The 26,204-nt window shown below is 49.3% G+C and overlaps 1 protein-coding gene across 5 annotated transcripts in view; it reads left to right on the top strand.

Moving 5' to 3' along the window:
- Window positions 1-26,204, top strand: part of TTC17 (tetratricopeptide repeat domain 17) — a 2,246,693-nt gene that overhangs the window by 1,982,512 nt on the left and 237,977 nt on the right. The gene's annotated exons all lie outside the window — the stretch shown is intronic.

The following is a 26,204-nucleotide window of genomic DNA, read 5'->3' as shown; positions in this document are numbered from 1 at the left end:
CAAAAGAGGAATATCCATTTGCATATCAGTCTTTTTCCCGCCCACTTGAGCAGTCCAGCACTGAAATGCTATATCAATCCTCCTTTGAACAAGAGTACCAACAGCAACCCCAGACATGTGTTTCAGCCTAGTCGGGCCTCATCAGTGAGATGGAGTTGTGCCTCTCTGAGCACAGTGAGCACGGGGTTCATGTCTGGATAACCCCAGGTAACTTTGGGTATTTGCCCCATGTTTGTTCTCAGTAGAGGGGCTCCCAAGCTCATTTGTAGCTTTGGAAAAATGAGGGTTTTACCCTAAGTAACCCAGCGTAATCCAGACGTGGACCCCTTGCTCACTGTGCCTTAGAGAGGCTCCGCTTTACCTCACTGATGAGGCCCGACTAGGCTGAAACACGTGTCTGGGGTTGCTGATGGTACTCTTATTCAGAGGAGATTTGCCTAGCATTTCAGTGCTGGACTGCCCATGTGGGTGTGGACAAAGGCTGATATGCAAATGGTATTTTACCTCTGTGAAGGGTGCAGTGAGCTAAAACGTGGTTGAGACCCTCCCGAGTGGAAGAGCTTCTATAGAACAGGGTATTTGACCCATGTTCGTTTTAAATAGATGGGCTCCCACGCTCCTTTGTAACCATGAGGACAATCTTGTATTGCACGGAAGGCGCAGCAGCATGGCCGTGGCTAGCTCTGCTGACTCCGCCTACTGGTAACACCCATCAGTCCCTTTTTCACGTTGATGGGACTGGACGCTTTCCACAGTGCATGCAGATTTTTTACTATGCAACGGTTTCCCTCCGAAGATTTTTTTTCACCTTTTGCTAACACCAGTCGGTTTTTTATGGCAGGCGTTCAAAGTTTCACAGCATGCGCTACCTCCGGCAGGCACTAACTGGCAGAGGATTCCCACGCCTTTTGCCTGGAGTGCTTGGGTCCTGACCACCACTGGGTGACCTGCTCCTCCCATCGCGATTTGGTGCCCTGCGCACTGCCTCGAATGTTGACTCGGTGGAGGGAGGTCTTCAACGCATCACCTCCAGGTCATTTGAAGGAGGAAGGGACCCAGGTCCTGCAGCGGTTATCCACCTCATCTGTGCCACGAGGCCAGGTTGACGTCTACTGGTTTAATTACTTTTGTTCCTCCGAGAATGTTTACCGGAGCAGTCACTGAGACCTTACAGGCTTCTACTGGTCGGAACACTGAGGACATTTCGAGGTCTAGTATTGGGTCTTGCAGACCCGAGATTATACCTCAGCATCAAAAGCCTACCAGGCCCAAACTGCCTGAGGGCCTTTGACCTTCCAGAGCGAGCTGTGAGGACTTTACTGGTGTTCACCCTGGGGAGCTGCTAGGGTCGCAAAGGAAAAAGAGCTCCGCATTGAGCAAGACTCCCTGCGTTACCTCCTCGCAAATTGGTTCCAAAAACTGCTCCACCTGTGAGGCAAGTTCAGTCTGTTCAGTGTGACAAGCCATTACAGAGACAGCATCGATCTTCCCTTATAATCGCCTCCAGAACACCGGACAGACACAACGATATGTAATGACATTCACCCTTATCTAGCTGATCATGTTATACATTTGTTAAAACGATATTCTTCTTCGCTCACCCATCTTGCTCCCATAAGTACTGTAACACCTGTACCATTTGTTGTAAATTACCACTGTTTTGTAATATCCTATGCCAGGCACTGTAACTAAGTTTCGAGTCCACTTGTATTGTTGCGCCAATCTGCCTACGGGCTGGGAGCGCATTACCAAAAAAAAATAAACAAAGATTGCTCAATTTTGGTGTTGTGTGCAGTGGAGGAGGTTTCTGAGATTTCCTCTCCTGAATCTGTGCATTCCACAGCATTTACTCATATGCCTCTTCTTCCCACAGTTAGTAAGGGATGATTTAGTGAGATTGGAATGGTTGCCTATGTCAACTTGGTTGACGGCTTATTCCATACCTTTGTTCTTCAGATTCAGGGCTGCTCCTCTTGTTAGACAACCGGCTTGGTATCTGCCCCATCTTCATCCTGGACACAGTCGGCTTCATCCTCTTGGTCTCCGACAGCCTGTGTGCCGTCAACCTCATCAGAGGGTGTATATTTGACAAATTTTGAAGACTTAGGCACACCGACCCTATGAAAGGATATTTTCAGTATCAGACTTTACCTGCATCACAGATTCACTGTGCACCATCAGGCCCCCTAAAACTTTGCCATCAGTCCCTACATCTTCGGGCCTGTCAAGCTCAGCCTGACATAAAACTGCCTCAGAATGGCTTCAGGTGGTACAGTCCGCTCCTGACATTCCTCAAGAATCCGTTCCTTTACCTCTCGATAATGTTACGGGCCCAATCACACACACAGAGACACAGATATTGGTGACAATGAGGATGAGAGCATGGAAGAGGCTTCTTTGTCAGCAAGAACCTTTCACAGCAGGCATTGGGTAAGGTAAGGGTTCAAGATTTGCTTGGATTTCCACTAACAGAGAAATCGTATGCATAACTGGAGTTCTGTTGGGCATTCTCTCTCTCAGCAAGTATGAAGGGTCTGGGATTCCTTTAAAAAAGGATGTTCTAACAGCAGCCAAGTCGGTCTAGAAGAATCCTCTTCTGTAACCTTTAATTATAAGAAAATTGATGCGTGTTACAGGGAGTTATTCTCGGATTCCCATAGTCTGTCACCAAACCCCTTGCCACAATTATCGGTAGTCGCTTCTGCGACCATGTTTTCGAAGTCGGACCAAAATACTTAATTTGGCACTCAGAGTTCTATTCCCCTCTCTAAGGAGGATAAGATTTGGGATACATGTGGCAAAAAGGTTTACGCTAACGTGGTCCTCCATTTGCGCCATGCAAATTCCGACACTCTTCTGGCAGCTGTGGATGAGATTCCATATTTCCAACAGTTTTTGCCACAAGGTAAGATTGCAACTTTTAAGTCTTATCCTGCTGAGGCTAAAATTATCGCTCAGAATTGCAGAAGTCTGCATCACATAGGTACGGCTGCTAGAGCCATAAGTGTTGGGGTAAACCTTAGGAGAACAGCCAGGGCAGGGCTACCTTTTTTAATAAGTATGTTCAGGACAAGATCCTTGACTTAGCTTTTGAAGGAAACGAGTTGTTCCACTCATATACTGACAAACTAAAAAGAAGACCATCTAAGCAATACTCTTGCATCCCGTCCCCTTTCCTCCATACTGCATGGGCGTCTCTTGCTAGGGACAGGAGACAGAACTTAATCTTTTTCACCCTTTAAATTTAGAGGCGTGGACCTGGGAGCATGGGCTCTCCTGACTCCGCCCACTGGCGCCACTCCCCAGTCCTCTTTTCCGTGTTGACGGGAACAGACCGCTTTCACCAGCGCTCCTGGGTTCGGCCTCTGGCCTTGTAATTCCATGCGCTCGTCCCCAGAGAAGTGTTTTCCTTTTGTCTTCTTGTCTTTAATCAGATACTTCTGTCCTCTGGCGCCACGCTCCTCCCCGGCACAGTTTGACGTCAGCAAGCTCTAGCAGGTGTTCAGCCTGCAAGGGGCTGTTCCTTACGTCTGACCCCCACGCTCTCCACCTCTGCTGCCTTGGCCCTGACCATGGCAGGGAGTCATGTACCGCGTGCAACAAGCTTACAACGCGCTCTGAAGAACAGGTTAGCCCAGGGGAGGGAGCTCTTCGGAAGTTTGCCTCCAGAGGTCTCAAAGGAATTCATCAGGACAAGTCCAGCCCCAAGGTAGGGGTACTGTTTTCATCCGCACCTAGAGTGGGAAGGACCTTTCAGGTTTGTGTACCAGTGCAGGTACGGAGGCTACTACAGCTCCCGGCCGCCTGATCCTACCAGTGACTGCGCTAACAGGCCACACGGCTCTACTACCGGGTCTAGACCCGAGGGGCTCTGCCCTAGTACCGGACAGAGGTCCGAGGAGACGCCTGTACGCACCACGTAACCCGCAAATGCGACTCCTCCCCCAGGAGGCGCAAGAGCGGGAGAGACCTTTCATGTCCTGGTACCAGTGCAGGTACCGAGGTGCTACAGCTATCGGCCGTCAGGCAGAGGGGTCGCCAGATCCTACGGGACGCTGCGCTGATGGCCAATGAGGTCCTATTACTGGGTCTATGCCCTAGTACCGGACAGATGTCTGAGGGGGCGCCTCTACGCAGCACGTACCCTGCAAAAGTGACTCCTTTCCCAGGAAGCGTAGCAGTGGGAGGGACCCTTCGGGTCCTCGGTACCAGGGCAGGTACCAAGGCTGCTACTGCTACCAGCTGTCAGGCTGAGGGGTCGCGGGATCCTACCAGGGACTGCCCTGAGGAACCACAAGGCTCAAATACTGGGTCCACACCCGAAGGGCTACACACTAGTACCAGACGGATGTCTGAGGGGGCGCCTGTACGCAGCACTACCGGCGGCATCGCCGAGGGCAATCCACCTACCAAGCCCTGTCCTGAGGTGCAGGGTAGGCCTCAACCTCCACCGCCAGGAGTCTTGGAAGAGGCAGGGCCCAACGCGGCAAGCACCACGACGCATGCAGCCTGACAAAATGGCCGCTAGGCCAGATAAAATGGCGGCTCGTCCGACACCATCCTCCTTTGGGGAACAGGTAGGGGAACGAGTTTCCAGGTGGGACTGGTCTTCACCAAGTACGGGGCCCACGGCATAACCTTCATCGTTGCAGGGCCAATGCACCCCGCAGACAGTAAGGCAGAGGGGGTTCAAGCCGCAGCACCATCAAGGCCTTGCGCTCCACTGGCCGGTGAAGGCGGGTTTTCTTGAAAAGCCATGACCCTCGGGGACTTACTCCCTCCGGTTCTGTCGCTAGCACCCATGGCCACTCCGCCCTTGGTTGCAGCGCCTCCGGCTACTGTGCAGCCCCAGCTACCCATGCCAGTATCCACAACACTGGCTCCTAAGCCTCCAATGAGCTTGGCAGCCCCACAGCCTCCTTCTCAGCAGCCGGCTCGGGTCAGCAGCAGGTCACAGCTTAGCCCCCATTCGGGTCAACCTACCAACAGGCACCTCAACGCCAGGTTTAGACAGTTGGAGGGGGGGGGGCCCTCTTGCTATTGGCACTCTCACAGCCACACTCCTCGGCCACTCCCGCTGCTGCGCCTGACACGCTTCAAGATAGGCCTGGCAGAGGCCAAAAATGGTTCAGCAGAACATAATGTAGTCTGCTATGGCGTACATTGACTCCTCAGGCGGTGCCATTTGCACCGCTACTGGCAGGAGAAGGACTGCCTGGCTACGGGCGACCAAATTCAACCTGGACGCCCAGGAACGCATACTGGACCTTCCCTCAGGGGGTGGGGGAGGCACCTGTTCCGTTCTACGAAGGATTAGGCACTTGATAAGAGGAGGAACAGTCCCCAGACTGCTGAATCAATCCTCGATAAGGCCACCCCTAAGGCATGTAGCCAGATGCACGCCCATGCTGGCGCACAAGGTTCGCAGACACTTGGATCCTCCCTGCAGTATCCTCGTGCTATCGCCTACCGATCCCTCCTTCGCCTCTCTCCTCCCCTCCGCTCCCACAGATTTGGACAATAACTCTGTGGGTTCAAATTCACTTGCACGTAGAGAGGCAGGCAGTGGAAGTCCCAGCCTCCCAGCGGGGTCTGGGCTCCTATTCACAGATTTTTCACCGTACATTGGTTTCCCCAGCGTGTATTGTGGCAACATTGTGCACGGGAGACTTGATGTGCTCTCTGGATCTGAAGGATGTTTACCTTCACGTACCGGTCTGCAGCCCCATCGGTCCTTTCATAGGGTCAGGATCATGGGCTTCCATATCCTATGCAGGTTCTACCCTTTGGCCTCAATCCGGCCACCAGGGTCCGTACAGGACGGATGAATGCGTGGCAGCCCTACTTGGGGCCCAGGATCACCACGCCTATCCATACCTAGACTGGCTCTTCAGGGCAAGGTCTCCGGAGGCAGTCCTCCACACTGCCTCCGCCCTTATGCTTCCACTACACGACTTGGTATATTCCATCAATCTCAAGAGGTCACAGCTGGAGCCCGGGCAGACTCAAACGTTCCTGGGCCTTGTTAGGTAAGAATTCCACAGAGCTGGTAAATCTTCCTTTCCTGGTTCAACCCCAGAACTTTTTGCTTTTCTAGTGGGATATTTTTCATTAATACCTCAGTGAGTGGGAACCTTTTTCCACACTCTCCTAATCTTTAACTCTTTTTATGGGTATCATTTTTAAGACTCTCTATAGTGTCTTTTTAAAGTTATCATGTTTAACAACTTATTGGCAATAAGTGCCTGTTGTTGCTGGGTTGCCCTATGGGCTCCCCATTTAACTTTCTTGTGCTAACCTTGCATGAACTACAGTTCCCAAGGGTAGAAAGGATCTTTGGATCCCTTTTACATTTTGTTAGGTGAAACCAGCACACCCCACCTTATGTGGAGTGCTGGGGGGATACAATGTATCCCCTTTCACACTAAAACTGTAACAATTCTGTTACAATGACAAGCTTACCTTTAATGGCTGGTGGCAATGATACCTTTTACTAATTTGGTGCACCTTTACCGCGGGCTGGGAAGGCACCTAAGGGTGCTCATTTTACCAAAATGGCCCCTGTCTTCTTTTTCTGCCATTTTAGTGTTTCTTGTCGTTTCTTGTTCCTTCCCCTGACATCCAGGGTGGGAAATTCCTTTGTGTGAGTTTTGTCTTCGGCGGGAGTCCCCTGGACACCCCACCCAGGCTCCAGTCAGTCTGTAAGCACTGGAAGTAGGGGAGGAGTCCAAAACTTCCCCATCCTTCGTTTTACACCTTGCTTCAACTGGGACAAATCCCAGTGGGGGCCTGGCTGTCCTTATTGGATAACCAGACACCCTTTTCTTGTAAAATGCAGGGAGAGAATGCAGAGGTTGTGCTGTAGTTACTGGATATACTGGACCAGAAAACCGAAGAGGATGACGAAGGAAAAGCAGCGGAGATGATTTCCAGCGACCGGAGAGCCTGCTGTGTAACCGGTGCCTGCTGCAGCCCTTCATTCTAATCGACCTGGGGTCTCCGAAAACGACGGCCCGAACCCAGAGCCTGGTGAGACCCACTAGACTCAAGAAGGCCTGCATTTTGAGCCATCCCACGTGTTGCTGCGACCTTGCGGTGCATGGTCTTCCGAATTCCGAATCTCGCGGTAACTTCGTAGGCATCTTGGTGTATCTCCAGAGACACGAATCGAGTCCACGAAGTCCCCTCACAAGAGTTTTGGACCTTTAATACGCCGAGAATTGAACCGCGATATTCTGTCTTCTTCTGTGCTCCTTGAAAAGGCGCCAAATCCGCAGAACCATATTCAGCCGAAAGAGAAATGTTGCCTAGAGCCTTCATCGATCCCTGCTGCAAAGTCCCTTCTGAGGTCTTGTGTTCAGTCTCCAGGACAAGGAATCCACTGACCGGGTATTTGGTTGCAGTCCCTGAAGTTCTCCTGCTGCAATCTCTTCTTCATTGCTGAGGTACTGTTGGCTTGGGTATATACTTACCTTAATTCTGTTGGGATTTCTGTGTAGTCCTGGGGTGTTTTCTGTCATTGTGAGGTCCCTCATCCAGTGCACCCAGTCCCGCTGCTAGAATCCTACTGGGGCGTCTTCTGTGAAGCCCCTGGACCCTCTTCTAACTCTAGAAGTAAAGTACTCACCTGTTTGCCTGTCTGTTGGTCACTAGTCCTAGTGACCCCCCCTTCTGCCACTGAGAACACTCATGCTCCAAGAATAAGGGAAAGACTTCTGCATAGAAAATAAATAAAGTGTTTTACTTACCTGTAAAGAGTTGGTTGGTAACTGTAATTAAGAGTGAACAGTTACAAAAGTTCTTACTGATCTTGAATGTGTGATGCACTATTCTTAAAAGTATGGTTAGCATATTTTCTTAAATTACCAGAGTTATTGCTTACCTCAGTCTGGAGTTCCCTGATTTCAAAAGCATCTGTAATTGTATATTAGATCCTTAGCTTTTACTCACCTGGTATAACTGTGTGTTATGACAAAAATAGTTATAGGTTTTTACTGCACCTAGGATAAGTGTTTCACTATTCAACAAAAGTATATTGTCCAGTTGACTGTGATTTGTTCCAAGGGTCACTGTACAACTGGAAGGGCCTACTGCCCTTGTATTACTGAATGTAATCTGAAAGTAACCATTGGTCTTTTACTCCTAAAGAATAGGCTTGACCTATACTAAATGTGTATAACAAGGTTTTGACTTTCCTAGAACTATTGTTAGGTGTTCCAAATAAGGTTTATACTAGGGTCCGTGTGATTTCTTATAATGTTTTAGTACTTAGTTACCCCTACATTTATCTGGGCCTACATGTATTTAAATCCTTTATTTTTACAATACATAGTTTAAGTATTTCTTTGGATCATTTGTATTACAATTTCACTTGTACTGCTTCTACTGCCCTCTCTCCCTCCTAAGATAAGCCTGGCTGCTCTGTCTACGCTACCCTGAACTCAGGTGGTACAGCCTTATTCTAAGAGTGGAGTCTTGTACTGCCTCAGTTGAATGGTTTTACTAAGCCCTTAGTTGGACTTCAGAAAAACTTTCCTAATAGGCCTCATCTGGGATGGGAGCTCAGAGAGAATTTTCCCCTCAGAGGACAAGATCACAGCCATCAGAGGCCCATGAGGCATTTTCTCAGCAGAATAGTGACCTCAGCATGGTGGTACCAACGCCTAAATTGCAGTTACACTGCACAGCCTCCTGGAGTCGGGAGAGGGGTTCCCGGGCAGAGCCAGGCAGTATTCCACTGAATCTCCGTCACAACCTAGTCTAGTGGCGTGCAGACAGAAACTTACGGATAGGCAGGCCCTTTAGTCAGCCAGCTCTTCAGGTTACCATCCCCATGCAGGATGGAAAGCTACCTTGGACAGCCACAGTGTCCACAGGGAGGGTCTTGTCAGGAGCAGACAGCCCTCATCAACTGGCTCGACGTAAGGGCTATATGGCTCGCCCTCAAAGCCTATCTGGCGGCAATCGGACCCTACCGGAACTCCGGGGAGGATGTTTTCCTCATCTGCCAATCCGGTGGTTAAAAGACATTTGACGGGCCTCTCCAGGCTCTACCCGCCCATCAAGAAGCAGACCTAGTTTGGGACCTCAACATAGTGTTGGGTGCCTTGGCCCATAAACCCTTTTGGCCAATGGCATCTGCAGACATAAGGCAGGTCGCCATTAAGACCGCCTTCTTGGTGGGCTTTATGCCTGCACGCTGTGTCAGCGAAATCCAAGTTCTGATGGCACCCGAGCCATACACTACCATTCACAGGGACAGGGTGGTCCTCGGAAAGCCTCCCGGGTACTTACCTGAGGTCTCTGTGTTTCATCTAAATGAGGAGATAATACTGCCTACTTTATTCGCTGACCCTAAGGACAATGTTCAGAGGGTTCAGCACTGTCTTCATGCTAGACGAGCGCCAAAGTTCTATCTGGACCAGGACCAAGAGCTTCCGCAGGTCTGAGGCTCTAATTATCACCCTAGGAGGGTCAGGGCCAGGATATCGGGCTTCCAAGGCCCCCGTTAAGGAGGCCTAGGAGGGGCAACGCAAACCGCTTCCTGCAGACATTTCAGTGCCAAGGCCACAGTGGCCGTTGTCCAGAGACACGTACCGTGCCAGGTCTTCAGCAGGGCGGCCACTTATGCCACTCCCTTAGCTTTTTGCAAGTACTACTGTTGGGATGCCGGCTCCAGGTCAGACGCGGCCTTCAGACAGGCGGCATTAAGGAACTTGTTTTCTTAAGGAGGGTCACCTCTCCACCGTGGGGTTACATTCCGTTGTAATCGCTGATGCATTAGGGAGGAAAGGGGACGGGACGTAAGAGTAATTACAAGTTACTCACCGTAGTGACTAACATACTCTTATTCCATAGTCCCCTTTCCGTCCGCCATACGTCCCACCATCCTCCTTCCCTAATAAAACTGGTGTCACTTAGGCAATTGTAATGTTGTCGACACCTCAAGAGGGACTGGGGAGTGGCACCGGTGGGCGGAGTCAGGGGAGCCCATGCTCCCAGGGCTGCACCACTAAATTTAGAGAGGAAGAAGGTTTTTTCTGGTGAAAAAGGTTCTGTTTCCAGTCCCTAGCAAGGGACGCCCATGAAGTATGGAGGAAAGTGGGAATATGGATTAAGAGTACCGTTAGTCACTACGGTGAGTAACTAGTAATTTACTGCCATATCTCTTAGGGTCTTGGCCAAAGATCCCCAAAAGCCTTTTCAAACTTCCAGGCAACCCTACTCCAATTTTAAAAGCAACAATTTGAGGGTTTGGTGGCTACCATGAGCAAAAGGGCAAGCAGCCTGACAGATCGCCTAGCTCTCTGAGGAGAAAGAAGCAGAGATCGTAAAATGTAGGATTCTCCTTTGCCCCTTCAACATCTGGTACAGATACCAAAAAACTGTGGTATATTCGTCCAAATTCACTCCTCCCTGGCAGGAGGCAGGATTGTGAACTTTCCCCAGAGCTGGCATTTCGTCTCAGAGGATTTCTGGACCCTCTAGGTAGTCCGTACAGGTTACCGTTTACCCATTCATTCTGTCCCTCCTTCAGCTCCCCCATTGATTCATTTGGGGTCGTCCATTTTCTTTCGGGAGATTGCCAACCTTTGGGATATGAAAGTGATCTAGGAACTTCCCCCTCAAGAAAAAGGGCACGCCTTCTACTCTCGCCTGTCCACTTTACCAAAGAAAAACCAAGAAGTCTTGTGGACAGTATTGGATCTCTCCTACCTAAACCTCTACCTCTCCCTGGAAAAGTTCAAGATGGTCACGCCAGCGCATATTCAGAATTTCCTGAACAGGGGAGATTGGCTGTGTTCTGTGGATCTGAATTACGCTTATCTACATGTTCCCATTTACCCTTCACACAAAAGATTCCTTGCATTTTCCCTAGTTCAAAGTCCTTTTCAGTACTGAGTCCTCCCTTTCGGTCTCCAGAGTATTTACAAAGCGTATGGCTCCAATAGCACCTCATCTCAGAACAAAGGGAATCCACATTTACACCTATCGAGACAACTGGCTCATCCGAGCGGAAAAACATGTCCAGGGGCTCAGCGTCTCTGGAACATATGCTATATTTGCTTTTCAGCCTTGGTCTATCGGTCCACTACAAGAAGTGTTGGCTAGTTCCACCTAAGGCTATCGCCTTCGGGATTCCAAAATGGTGACCGAGCTGAGCAGACGTGTGTGAGCGCAGCTCCGTCTGCCAGCTCAAGGCCGTAACAACAAGAACGACAAAGAAGCACTGCCAGCCCTCGCAGCGGCAGGGGAGCGGTCTCCTGCCGCACGCCTTCAGAACTGGTGGACCCCCGGCGGATAAACAGTGAGTGGACGCCCCCCTGCCCACCAAGGATAGACACCTGCCGCCAGCTCCCGAGCCCCACCAGCACCGTCGGCAGACGAGGAGGCGGGCGGAGCCGGGAAGAAGATTTTGGGAGCAGCCGCGGACACGCCGGCTGCCCCATCCAGGTCATGTATCAAACTCAGCGGCACTTACCTGCCCTCCCGGGGGTTCGGCTCCTGCGGTGACCGCAGAGGACTCCCGAAAAAGAGGAACGCGGGGAGGGGACGCAGGGGCTGGCCCCTCTCCCCAATAGACACCAACAGCAGGCAGAGGGATCTGCCGCAGGCGGCCGCCGCCCCCGAGGTCACAGCAACACACACCGGACCCGCGAGAGGAAGCGCCCGCCACTGCCCCGATAAGAAACCGAGAGAAGCCACCTCAGGAGGAGGTTGAGGTGAGGAGAAGGCACGGGAGGTCTCCAGGGGGCCCAAAAAGGAGACAAAGGAAGGCCCCCCCCCCACCTCCCCACCAGCGCAAAATAAACTAACAGGGCCCATGGAGAGGTGGTGAGGCCCAACAAGAGCCAGGGTGGGGACCAAAGAAGAGAGAGCAAGCGATCGAGCCCCTCTCCCCCGTGCCACGAGATCCTGAAACCCAACGAGCGCACATAGCATGCAGTGAAATACCCAGGGAGGGCCGCTCGGTGCACCATTCCCTGGGGGAATCACGAGAGGCGGAGGGTTAGACACCCCAGCCACAAACCAGAGTGAGCCAAGCCCACAGACCACGCACCCACTGGGATTGCACACATGTCCAAATCCAGGGAAAGGCAAGCACAGGCCACGACCACTAAGCAGAAACAAGACCAGAACTTGGAGCGCCTCTGGGGCACAAACACGTCATCAAGCCAGAAGACCCCAGTTCAAAACCAAAAAGGGGAAAAGGCCTTTCGGGGAGGAAGAGTATGCAGACATGACCACCAAAGAAGACATGAAAGAATGGTTCAAAGAATGGTTCAAAGAGTTCCAAGAACATCTCATGGCCTCCATGCACACCCGATTTGAGACGATGAAGGGAGAAATGAAAGGGCAGTGCAGGAGCTGAAAATAGAGCTGGGGAATCTTGAAGAATGCACAGACACTTTAGAGAAAACGACAAAACACAACAGCACGCCGAAGTACAGGAGAGTCTTGCAAGACTCTCCCAAGAACTGGAAAACCAATCCTAGGACCTAGAAAATCACTCTTGCAGGTCCAACATTAGAATCAAAAATATGGCAGAGACGGTAGAAGACAAGGACCTCAAACAAGCAGTGCAGCAGATCTTTCGAGACATTCTAGACGAGGAAGAAGCAGCAGCAGTACAGATAGATAGGAGACACAGAGTGGGTCCGCGCCGCAAGAGAGAACCAGGGGCCTGCCCCAGAGACGTCCTAGTCGCAATGGCATCGTACCCTCAAAAAGAACAGATCCTGAGGAAAGCTTGCACGATGGACCATATACGAATGAACAAAGCAGATCTACAACTCTACCAAGATCTAGCACAATCCAGCCTCCAAAAACGCAGGGAGATGTCACTAATAACAAAAGAACTGACGGCAAGGCAGATTCGATATAAATGGACATTCCCCTTCGGCCTACTATTCACATGGGAGGGGAAACAGAGGATCACCACGAGCGAGGAAGGAGAGCGGATCTTGAATCTACAGGAGGGAGCCCAAACAAGCGGCGGGGAACTGTCCCAACGGAAAAAAACCCCAAGAGCCTGGACCACAACTAACACAAAACCTAGACGCCCCACCGAGACATCAAGACACATAATTGATTCAAACCACAACACAGAAGAAACATAACGACCACCATACCCCATAGAAATTCCGATTCAAAGAAGCGACCACTCGCAGTTACCCAGCTGCAGAGAGCTGGGATCAAACAGGATCAAACAGGGAATCTTGGAGACCGTTAGTGAGGTTTAGGCCTCCTCACGCCACTGTTACTCCTGAGTACGAGAGGGCATGGCGCGAAGCACAACACGCCCAAGCGATCATAGGGCCCAGAGCCCCACTCAGGGATGGTATAAGGGGAAGGGTGGGGATGGGGGTTTGAAAGCCGGCGCACAATAAAGAACACACAGTAATCGAACCAAAAGTTATCAGCGAAGCATGGAAAGTCGCACATGAGAATGGGGCTGAAAATCCTAACACATAACATCAGAGGCCTAAATTCCCCAGTCAAAAGGAAACAAGTAGAACACATGCTCCAGCTGGGGAAATACGATATAATACTGCTGCAAGAGAGACATACAGAAAAAGGATAGAGGGAAAATCCGCCTGAAAGGATACAATCGGATAATCCACGCAAATGACGGGGAAAAGAGAAAAGGGGTCCTAATAGCATTTGCTGACTCGCTCAACGTACAAATTCCAGAAACCCTAGAAGACAAGCTAGGAAGGTTCATCGCAGCAAAAATCCAACTTGAAAATAGACGGCTGACGTTCGCAATGGTTTACGAACCAAACACGGGACAGGACGTCTTCATAAGAGACACCTTGAACAAACTAGAACATTTCTCACACGAAGAGATGATCCTGGCTGGGGACTTCAACATAGCGTGTAATCCCAGAGAAGACCGTTCGAGCCCCAATCTCTCGCACTAAGGTGCCCTGTCACAATCATTAAAGAACACCATGCTCAAATTAGCACTAGGAGACGTATCCAGGAAAATCAGAGGCCCGACACCAGGTACACATATCACTCCCACGTGCACGGCACTAGCTCCAGAATTGATTACATTTGGGCATCGGTGAGCCTCCTAGGGGAGATTCAAGAAATAGAGATGGGCCCCATCTCGATATCAGACCACGCCCCTATTTGGATGTCGCTCCCGGGCATCAGCAAACAATCTGACCTATGGAGATTGACCCTCCCAAGAGAAGTCATCCAAGACCCTGTCATGCGAGAGACTATCAGATGTCACATAGCGGACTACTTCGAACAAAACAACTCCCCAGAAGTGGCGAACGCCACAATATGGGAAGCCTTCAAAGCGGTTATGAGGGGGCACATAATTGCACTAAAAGCACAAAAGGACAGGCAATCCCGAAAATGGGAGGGAGAACTTGAAAATAACCTAGCGAAGATAAGAGAGGAAATGATAAACAACCACACCACACGCAGAAATTAAAGAGAGCCTATAGACATATACAGGGCCAGCTAGAGGCCATCCGAACCAAAAGAGTTGAAAACCACTTATTCCACCTGAAACACTGGTATGCAATGAAAGCCAATAAAGCAGACAAACTCCTGGTGAGACAACTGAATGGTAAACAACAAAGACAAACTGTCAAGCCCCTGAGAGACGACGACGATGATCAATGAAAAACACAAACGAAGGACATTAATGAAACATTCGATGCCTATTACCATAATCTGTACACATCGGACAAACCAAAAGAGAGACCAGATCAATTACTTAAAGGATATAAATCTCCCAACCATCACAGCAGAGGAGAAAGCATCACTCAACGCACCAATAACGATGGAAGAAGCTATGAGGGACCTACCAAAAAATAAAGCCCCGGGACCAGATGGTTATACAGCCACATTCTATAAAACCTATGCGGATGCCCTAAGTCCAGTCCTCTCAGAGCTCTTCACCACCTTTAAGGACTCGGCTAACATCACAAGCTCAATGAACAAGGCAAAAATGCTGGTCTTCCATAAGAAAGGGAAAAACCGGAATCACCAGGCTCTTATCGACCCATTGCTCGAATAAACCTAGATGCCAAACTATATACCAAAACTCTAGCCAACAGACTGACACCCTTGCTTCCCAAACTGATACACCAGGATCAGTCAGGGTTCATCCCCCCACAGAACAACGCACGACAATATTAGAAGAATCACTTATTTGATCGAGAAGGTGAGGATCACAAACGTCCCAGCCACGCTGCTAGCAATAGACGCGGAAAAAGCTTTTGACCAAGTAGAGTAGTCCATTCTCTTTCACGCGCTGGAGAAACTCGACATTGACGAAACATTCATCAACATGATATGAGCCAACTACAACTCACCCTCAGCCAGAATCGCGGTGAAGGGGGAACTCTCGGACACAATACAAATAGAAAGAGGTACAAAACAGGGATGCCCCCTCTCCCCACTCCTGTACGCAATATTTCTAGAGTCGCTACTGACTAAAATAAGGATCTCACCTGAAATCAAAGGCATCACAATGGGGGATATAACCCAAAAAACCGCAGCCTATGCGGATGACATGTTGATCGCCCTAGCAGATCCAACAGCTTCTCTACCCCCACTCATTCAAACGATGGAGAATTTTGGAGCCGTCTCAGGTTTAAGGATAAATAGGCAAAAGTCTGAGCTAATGGTGCTGGCGGGCGACAACAAAGAAATGCACAAGCGAGCAAGGGAATTGCAACTCCGAATGACGGGATCAGATACCTGGGGGTCACTCTCACCAACTCGATCAGAGGCCTATATGCAGGGAACTTCCCGAACCTGTTCGACAAGGTAAGAAAAGACTTCACCATCTGGAATACACACTCAATCACAAGGTGGGGCAGAATTAAAGTGATAAAAATGACAATCCTGCCCAGACTATTATACCATTTCCAAGCTCTCCCCATAAAAATCCCTCCCACGTTCTTCAAAGCACTCGCCAAAATGATAAGCAAATACATTTGGCAGAACAAACCGCAGAGACTCTCCAACATGATCCTAACAGCCCCGAAGAACAAGGGAGGTATGGCACTCCCACATTTCCGAAAATATTATGAGGCAGCACAATTGTGGGTCCTGAAAGAATGGATACCCAACAATTCAGAGAAAATATGGGAAGCACAAGACAGGGCGGTGGCGAGGAAAAGCCTTCAACATCTACTGTGGACCGGCCCGGAACACATACACCCAAATGTCAGCATAACTGAGATTATGAGTGCAGCGCTGGAAATTTGGAACAAGGCACCAAAAAAAGAAACACTAACCATAAACCCTGCTCCCTTCATGCTGATGGTAGAGAACCCTGAATTCCAACCAGGCACAGAGAAAGTTCAAAAAACGGACAGAAGCCGAATGCACAAAAGTGGGAGACATGTACGAAGACCAACAGATCAGAACATTTGCGGAATGCTGTACACTTCTCGGGCTCACGGAAAAAGATGGCTTCAAATATGAACAACTACACTACTGGCTCACCACCGCAAGGATAAAGCAGGCGGCAACAAGAGACCTCACCCCATTCGAGACATTCATCATGTCATACCCAGGAGACAAAAAATTGTCTTCACCTTGTATAAATTCATTAACGTCCAGGCGGAGGACACAAAATGGCAATATATGAAGAGATGGGAAACCACGTTCGGGAAAGAAATCTCAAGAGACCAATGGGAATATGTCTGGCAAAATATCCCCAAGTGGACAAGGCCGATACAGATGAGAGTAGCCTGGACAAAAATAATGATACAATGGCACTACACCCCTGAAAGACTACATAGAATGTTCAACACCAAACAAAACAAATGCTGGAGGGACTGTGACGCAGAGGGAACATGGAGACGCATCTGGTGGGACTGCCCCAAACTACAAGACTTCTGGCTGGCGATAAAAACCCAAATGCAAGAAATGTTTACAGGTGCAGAACAACTTCATGAAGAAGTTTGGATGTGCGGCATGTGGGACCCCAGTGACAGGACACTGACAAAAACACAGAAGAGAAATTTTATGGGTCTCCTAATCGCCGCCTGGCTAACAATAGCCCAAAGATGGAAACAGAAATCACCACCTTCCACGATAGATTGGCTGCAGAGAGTTTGGCTGTTCATAGCAATGGAGCGCATAACATACAAAATCCAGGGGGCCCGACAGAACTTTCTATCAGACTGGGGGCCAGCACTTGATTACTTACAAAGCAACTTTATGCTTCAGTGGTGCCTGCACAAAATCAGAATCCTGGACATGTTTACATGAGGGAACGATACAAAAGACATACTGCAAATGTGATAAATGTTTCTCAGCCGGTGGGGGAGGGAAAGGGGAGGGGCAGTGTTGAAAGTCCCGCTGTTCCTTTTCTATTGTCATGTTTTAAATTGCAATAAAAACAATTTGGAAAGGATATCTCCTTCATCGGCTTCAGGTGGGACTCGAGTATCGGCAGTGTGTTTCTCACTCCTAAAAGGATGGAGGACATAAAGCAGTTAGTTAAGCACTTTTTAGTGCGAAAGACCACCTCAATGTGGTGGTTCCATCACCTGTTCGGTATTATGGCAGCATCAATCCTCGCACTTCCCCTTGGCTTGCCTCAAAATGAGATGGCTTCAGTTACATTTAGCAGATTCCTGGAACCAGGAGAAGGAACTCGATAATTCACATTTTGGAATTGAAACCAGACCTGCTCTGCTGGAAAGATGATTACAGTCGTCTTCAAGGAGTTCCCTTTCAGGAACCTCCTCACATCCATACCATATCTTCATACTCGTCTCTAAGAGGTTGGGGGAGTCACCTTGAGTCAGTTCCAAACTCATGCCCTACGGTCTACAATGGAGTGCCAATGACACATAAATGTACTAGATCGCTTGGCAATTTTCAAGGTGCCGAAGTGCTTCCTTTGCTTCAGAACTCCAGGGTTCTTATAAAAGTCATCAGTATGACAGCAATGTTCGATATAAACAAGCAGGAACGAACAAGATCTCCCCCGCTATGTCGTTTGGCTTTACAGATTTGGGAATGACCAGTTCTACAACAGATAATCTCTTCAGGCAGTATATTTACCTGGAACTCTCATCATGAGAGTGGACACAAGGTGAAGGATTGTGTTCTTTAACAGATTTTTCTGAGGTGGGCTTTTTGCGACATCTAGGAATCGAGAATGCGCACGCTTTGCATCCCTCCTGCGACAAGATCTGGGAGTCATATGGGATGCTCTGGAGATTCCCTGGGAGGGAGAAGCATGTTTTGCGGTCCCCCTCCCCCTTCCTCTTATTCCAAGCTCCCAGTATAAGAGCAAATGAACCTGATTCTGCTTTTGGATGCTGGAGCAATCCCAGAATTCGCTTCATCCATTTCTGGCTAACATATTATCATTTTGGTTTTACCAGGCCTCTACAGGTGTCAACATCAATTCTTATACATACATCTCAGCTTTTGGAGCTTATGTTCGCTCTCCACACCTTAACATTTCTATGTAAAACCCTATTATCAAAAGACATGTTGATGGTCTTCTTCGGCTTGACCTTCCACTAGCTAAAAACCACCCGGTCTGGGATCTTAATGTAGTTTTGTTTGCAATGTCTCATAAACCGTTCAAACCCATGTCTATGGCGAACATAAACTTGTGTCATGGAAGACAGCCTTTTTAGTAGCTGTCACTTCCGCTGAAAGGATTAGCAAAATTCAGGCGCTTTCTTGTCGGAACCGTACATGGTTTTTCACAGGGTTTAGTTGGTTCCTGGAACCCATCACACATTTTTAACTAAGGTTGTTTCAGCTTTTCATCTGAATCAGGAAAGCGTCCTACCAATGATTTTCCCATCCTCGCAAACTTAAGTAGAAAGAATTTTGCATTCGATGGATGTTCAGCGGGCACTTTAATTCTGCATAGAGCGCTCAAAGCCATTCAGGAAATCAGACCGCTTGTTTGTGTCTTTTGGCGGTCAACAGGCTGGCCTGCAAGCATCAAAGGCTACCATAATGCGATGGATAGTCTTGTGTATTGCAAAAGCAAGCCATTCCTAAGGGTTTGCATGCTCGTGCTCAACTCAAACTCAAAGCTACAGCTGCAGCATTTCAGAGAAACATTCCATGAGAGTAATCAGTAAGTCCGCAACGGGATCCTCCCCGTCTGCCTTTTGCAAGCACTACTGTATGAACAAAGCACCCAGACCAGATGCTATGTTCGGTAAGGCGGTTCTGCAGAACCTTTTTGCTTAAACTTTAGCTTTCATCCACCCATTAGAGTTCTTGTTTTGGAGGAAAGGGGACTGAACATAGGCATAAGAAAGGGTTACTCAGTTACTTTGATACTCCTAGTCCATAGATCCGTTTTTTTCATACGCCCCTTCTGCCATGCACCAGTAAATAAGTAGTTAGTCAGGTATCCCATCAAGTGGAGCCAAGGACTGACTGGTTTTGCCTGTAGGTGGAGTCAGCAGGGCTAGCCTAGCACGCACACGCTGATGCACCTCGTATGCAGTAGCACATTTTTAAAGGGCAATTGTCTTTTCATGCTGTGCAAAAATTGCCCTGGTCCCCTCCCAAGGACAGACACCAATAAGTATTGGAGGAATGGGATCTATGGACTTGGAGTACAGAAGTCACTATGGTGAGTAACTTCTTCTTTTCTCTTGCTATATGTAACCATTTTATTGTTTCTTGTTTTTTTTTGCTCCTAATTCATATATTGCACCATGAATCTTTTACACTTCCTGTAAACAGCCCCCCATTAGTAGCTGCTTATCGATTACAAGCTTAGATCTCATGCTCATGTTGGCCATAATTTGCACTCTACTGCTCTTCTCGAGGGCTCATAACTGACATCACATCTTACAACAGCATTTGACAATCTGCGCCAGACACAACCAACAGAACCACAGATCAGACATAGCATACATTGGATCACCTAACCGCAAATACATCCATAGCCGAACCAAATGCTAACACACATTCACACGTGCATGAGCATAGCATCCAAACCACCCGGTTCACGCAAAGGACTGTTTCAAATTCAAATACCTATCATACAGTTAATTTGTATAGCAACGGTATACTTCCACCATTTGTATGTAATAGTAAATATTTAGAATGGATTGCTAGCAAAGTAGAATGTTCTCCAGCATGGGGTCTGGCATGGATTCACATGCTCATGAATATTCCCCGTTTTCAGGCTGGAAATCCTAGGTAAAAGAAAAAGAAAAGTTTCACAAAACTGTATTTCTCAGTCCTCTGGGTCATACTGCCCCCATCCAATGACAGTCCTCTCCCTAAGCCCCTCCTCTGGCAGCCATCTTCAGATTTTTACTACACACTTCCGTGTTGGGAGTCCTTGAGTTTGCTATTGGTATGTTTTTTCATGTTTTTGACGGAAAAAGTTCTATTTTTGTTTCAAGACGCCTGTGTGCTCCTGCCGACAGCAGGGATCCGTTGTTGGTGAAGTTCAGCACCTCTCAAGGGCAAAGATCGTCTAAGATTCTAGAAGGCCATCGGACCTACTTTGCTTCCTCCGACCATGACGGATGAGAAGGAGGGAAGCTGGAAAGTACCTCTTCAGGCCCTGCACCAATGCAGGCTACGGAATGTGTTTGCGGAGGACAAGATTACCCCTCTGAGTGTTACATCCCTGCAGGTTCTTCCATACTTGCTTTCCCTGGCCAAAGCCGGTCTGGCGCACGCCTCTATCAAGGTACATCTGCGTTTATCTCCAGCTACACAGGTCTCCAGGAAGAGCTTCAATTTGGTCGCATCAACTAGTCAAGCAGTTCCTCAAGAGACTTTCTCAATTGCACCCACTGGTGAAGGCTCCAAACCCGGCGTGGCAACTCAACGTGGTTCTGACGACGCTTATGGGGGCTCCCTTCCAGCATATGCATCACGCCCTTCTCAAGTTCCTCTCATGGAAAATGGCTTTCCTTGTGGCCATCAGCTCTGCCAGGAGGATAGGTGAGATCCAGGCCCTATCCTGCAAGCAACCATAACTGACTTTCCACGAATCGAGGGTGGTGCTGCATCCGCACCCCTCTTTCATGCCGAAGGTTCCGTCAGAATTCCACCAACAAGCTTTTGGGGTTACCTGGTTTTTTCCCCCTAAGCCTTTGTCACCGGCTAAAAGGGCCTTACACTTGCTGGACGTTGCTTGTGCCCTGAAGTTCTTCGTGAAACGCACAAGGAGTTTTCAGAAGACTTCACAACTGTTCATGAACTTTGGTCCTGTGAACCATGGGATAGCCTTGTCCAGGGCTTCCATTTCAAGCTGGCTCTCTGGCTGCATCATGCATTGTCATCGGTTGGCGAACTGACCGCTACCCGGCCGTCCAAGAGCCCACTCCACCAGAGCGATCAATACGATGACGGCATTCCTGTCTGGTGTGCCCTTGCTGGACATCTGCAGGGCTGCTACGAGGAGGTCCATGCACCCCTTCACAAAGTTCTACTGTGTCGACAGGGATTCCAGGGAGGAGTCCAGAGTTGGCCAAGCAGTACTAGGCAACCTGTTTGGTTGAGGTGAGTGTTCCAGAGGTAAGTGGTAATGCTACTGTTGAGCCTTGCCACCTCGCATGGTTGTGTAATGTTGTACTGCTTTGCATTTGTTATCCATGAGAATGTGAATCCATGCCAGACCCTATGCTGGAGAAGGTTTAAGTTACTTGCCTGTAACTATTGTTCTCTAGCATGGGTCTGGCATGGATTCACATGTGAACCCTCCCTCCGACCCCTCTGCGGCTCTTCTTGGTCATACTGCCACTTTACCTGCTTAACAAATCTGAAGACGGCTGCCAGAATAGGGTCTTTGGGAGAGGACTGTCATTGGATGGGGGCAGTATGAACCAGAGGACAGTGATTGGTTTCAAGAAGAAATACAGTTTTAAAGTGAAACTGTTTTTTTTTTTAATGAGGATTCCCAGCCTGACTGGGAATATTCATGAGCATGCTATTCCATGCCATGTTGGAGAACAATAGTTACAGGTAAGTAACTTAAACCATCTGCAGCACATCTGATCTTCTGAACCCTTTCTGCCAATAAGGGGCACAGCGTGGCTCTTCAACGGATCCACCTGACTCTGTGCCCCACACCAGACATGACATAGGGGCCAATATTTATCGAGGCACAACAGTGACCTCAGTTGCTTTGTTCTGCGCACTCTGTTCACTTCAGGAAAATCGCTACTCTTGAGTTTTGCGAAAATGCCTACTCCCACAAAGGCCTCTGGTTTAAAGCCCTGGCTGGACTGTGGTTGACAAATGTAAGTTTCTGTTCCCAGCAGGATTGTTTGGGGGAAAGGTATAACCCCTTAAATTGTATGGTGTGTCAGTGGATGCATCTGAAGGCTCCCTGGGAATGGGAAGTGAAGCGCTTCACATTTTTCCACAAAAGAGATCTTGTTCGAGGTAACATGGTGCAGAGCACATGTCTGAAGACCGGTCCATAGCCCGAAAGGAGACGCAGCAGCACTGCAAGAGGTCACGTTCACCAAGTAGTTCTTCTCAGCACCACTCTTCTTCAAAGAAGAGTCACCACTCCATGGACTCCCAGGAAGAGGCTCGGCAGATACCGTTTCACATAAATTGTCCACTCAAGTGGAGTGAGAGGCTTTCAGGTTGAAGATGCTTGACAACTTAGCCAAGGTCCCGGCCCCTTCGATCCCGGCGGGACCCACCGCTTGTTACAGCTGGCAGTGACGCTGTGAAGGAATAGGACCACCTAAGGGTTTGCCCCCAGCTCCTGCAGGCAAAGACTTGTCTCTGCACTGACACGCTCCGTTCTCGGGCATCGACCAATTGGCACCGTAGTGCCTTTGGATATGCCCCGCTCCTATGGGGGTATTTATGTCGAAGATGGGCAAAATATTTGATGAGGAAGGTGACTCTTTGCTTTCAGGATGGAACCCCAAGGCCCTTGAGAATTGAGGGACTTCCCAGAGGAGTTCTGTGTTAAGGGCAAAGGACTGTTGGAGCTGGCTTCTGACTTGCAAACATGAATTTAGCAGCGCCGATTCCGGGGAAGCCTCACGCCTCTTTACAATGGCCTGTAGCGAAAGTGTTGGAGGGAATTGGATTGTCAGCCCCTTCCGGATCATAAGTTCAATTTGAGTTTACGGACCTCCTGAAGGAAGTTCCTCAGAAGGAGATCGTTCAACCCGTTTAACCGGTAGTTGAGGCTCCATTATTGGAAGTCTGCCCTCAGCTCTGCAGTTGACCAAGACTTGGCAAATAAACACCATCCGGTTTCTTAAAGACACAGCCTTTCTTTTTACCCTTGCATCCCCTGAAAGCTTGGTACAGGCTACAACTGCCAACCTAAAAACATTCAACTTTCCTTCTATGCCTCTGGATAGAGAGCAAGAGGTTGGTTGCATGGCGGAAGAAAGTTTCCACGCTGGGCCATTTATCACCCTTGGAGCGATAAATGTCTCCTGCGCCATGGCTACATACTTCTGTCCTCTCTCCTTTCCTCCATACTGCATGGGCATCCCTCCCTCCCTAGGGACTGGAGGCGGAACCTTTTTCACCAGAAAATACTTTCTTCCTCTTTAAATTTGTGGGGGCACGGCCCTGGGAGCATGCTCTCCCCTGACTCTGACCACCAGTGCCACCCCCCAGTCCCCTTTTCCGCGTTGATGGGAACAGGCTGATTTCACCAGCACTCCTGGGTTTGGCTTCGGATATGTAATACCACACGCTCTTCCCCAGATACTTTCTTCTGTCTTTTTGTCTTCTTTTATCTATCCGGTACTCGTTCCTCTTGCGCCAGGCTCCTCCCCGGCGCATGCTTACTTCAGCAGGCTTCAGCAGGTGTCCAGCCTGTGAGGGGCTCTTCCCTATATTCAATCCCCACGCTCTTTGCCTCCGCTGCCTTGGCCCCGACCACGGCTGTGGGGGTTGTACCGTGTGCGACATACTTTCATCGCATGCTCTGAAGAACAGACTTGCTAGGTGGAGGGAGCTGTTTCCTCCAGAGGACTTGAAGGACTTAGTCAGACATAAGTCAAGACCCAAGGGAGGGCTGCATTTTTCCAGCGCACCCTGCAAGGGCGACTCCTTCCCAAGGAAACGCCCGAGCAGGAGGAACCTCTCAGTTTCTTGCCCCAGCACAGATACCGAGGCTAGTTCAGCTACCGGCCGCCAGGCCAAGGGGTCTGAAAATCCTTCCAGAGACGTTCTGAAGGACTGCAAGATTCATTTACCGGGTGTACACCTGAGGGGCTATTCCCTTGTACCGGCAACATGTCTAAGGGGGTGCCAGCACGCAGCACTGCCGGTGATACTGCCAAGGGCGACACGCCTACCAGTCCTCGGCCTGAGGTGCCGGGTAGGTCTCATGCTCCACCGCTAAGAGTCCTGAAGGAGGCCGGGCCCAGTGCACCAAGCACCTTGACTTAGGCACGTGGCATGCAGCTCGACAAGATGGCCGCCACGCCAGACAAGATGACCGCTTGTCCGATACCACCTAAAGGAACGGATCAGGCCCTGGGAGCACTTGCTCCCCTGACTCTGCCGAGTTACAAGGTGGGACTGGTGTCAACCAGGTACGTGGCTTACAGCTTATCCATCGGCATCACAGGGCAGGTTTACCTCGCAACCAGCTAGACAGAGTGTGCACTGGCCGCAACAACCGCCCACTACCCCGTCAACATCCCCTGCCACCCCACCGGCCTGCGAGGACAGGTTCTTTGAAAGGTTCCTCGCTCTCATGAGATCTTCTCAGACGGGGGCCATCTTTAAGGATGTGATCAGGGACATGCTCCCTCCAACCCCTCCACCTGCGCCTGTAGTCATTCTTCCTGTGGCTCCAGCGCCTTAGGTCCCGGTGCAGCCCCTGCTGCCCACGCCTGCTCCTTCTATTCCGGGTCCCCTGCCTCCCACAGTTCAGGTGGTTCCATACCAGCCTCTGCTGCAGCCTCCGGCTCCAGTCTCCACACTTCAGTCCTCGGTGCACAGCACTCCTCCACCTGCTCTGGGCCAACCAGACGCCCTGGTGGACACAAATGAGGAAGAAAACCCTGACACAACATTGTTTGCCAAGGCCTTCCACAAGCGGCTCGCAGGTTTGGCAGAGTACTTGGGCCTTCCTCAACCCGAAGTCAACAACTGGATGCGGGGGTACTTGCTGAGGTCCTCACTCTACGCCCCACGGCTAGAATGGGGATCCCGATGCAGATTGACGTTGTAACCTTGGCCAAGAAGGGGTGGCTCAAATGTGTTGAAGGCCGCCAAGAGGTTGAGAAGGATTAGTGCAGCACAACCTTCTGAGTCTGAGTTCTTTTGAAATCATCCCAGATGGAGACTAAGCACAATTCAGTTCCTCGTTAGGGGTCTGAAGCCTGATTGTGTGGGGTCAAAGAGATGGTTTGTTTCTGTGAACAGACATGGCTGGGTGTAGGCTGTTCTGTCGATTAGTTTGGCTATGCAATGATTGTTTGAGAAGTCTGTAGTAGTCAAGGGAGGATTTTTGAGCAGGGGTTTGATGTGGGATGTCTTGAAATCACCCGAGACCGAACAAACACTGTCGAGATGGTTCACCCTTTGCATTTGGGAGTGCTACTCCATTTCTGGAAAATATGTCCCTGATCATTTAAGAGCCCATTTACACCAGGGGAGTGGCAACTACTTTGGCTCTACAAAGAGGTGTATACCTGTGCAGGATATTTGTAATGCTGTAACATGGTTCTCACGCTGTATTTTCTCAAAGCACTTTGCTTAGATACCCTGTCTGGTCAGGACGTTGGATTTGGAAGAGCACTTGTGCACAACATCATGTGCTAATTAAAACATTATAACAATTCGCTTCTCCCACTTCCATCTAAAATACAGCTATGGGAGTCGGTCTAAGATGAGAATCTGTGAAAGGTGTTAGGGGTCAGAAATGCGAGGTGGACAACTTGGTATAGGATTTTAACATGTAGCCATTTTATTAACTCAAAAGGGTGTAACCAATGCATTGCTATCACTAACCTAAAGAGGATTTCCCTGCCTATCAAAATAAAAATAAAGGAAAACACTTAAATGGAATCTGTCGCTCGCACTTATACATACATTGAACTCATAAAAGGTTACATATGGCAATGCAGTTTTAACAGAAAAAAATAGCTATACTCAGCGTAAACCTGATACTTATGTATCTTTGTTTCCTGGGTCTGATCCCCTTCCCCAGGTTCAAAGCAGGATTTTCTATCAAAGTTCCTAGGAATAAAGTTCCTTTTGCATAACTA

The sequence above is a fragment of the Ambystoma mexicanum genome, chromosome 11 (assembly GCF_040938575.1).
Source record: "Ambystoma mexicanum isolate Mex_15411 chromosome 11, UKY_AmexF1_1, whole genome shotgun sequence".
NCBI classification, from domain to species: Eukaryota; Metazoa; Chordata; class Amphibia; order Caudata; family Ambystomatidae; genus Ambystoma; species Ambystoma mexicanum.
This window is presented reverse-complemented; position numbering and strand designations above follow the sequence as displayed.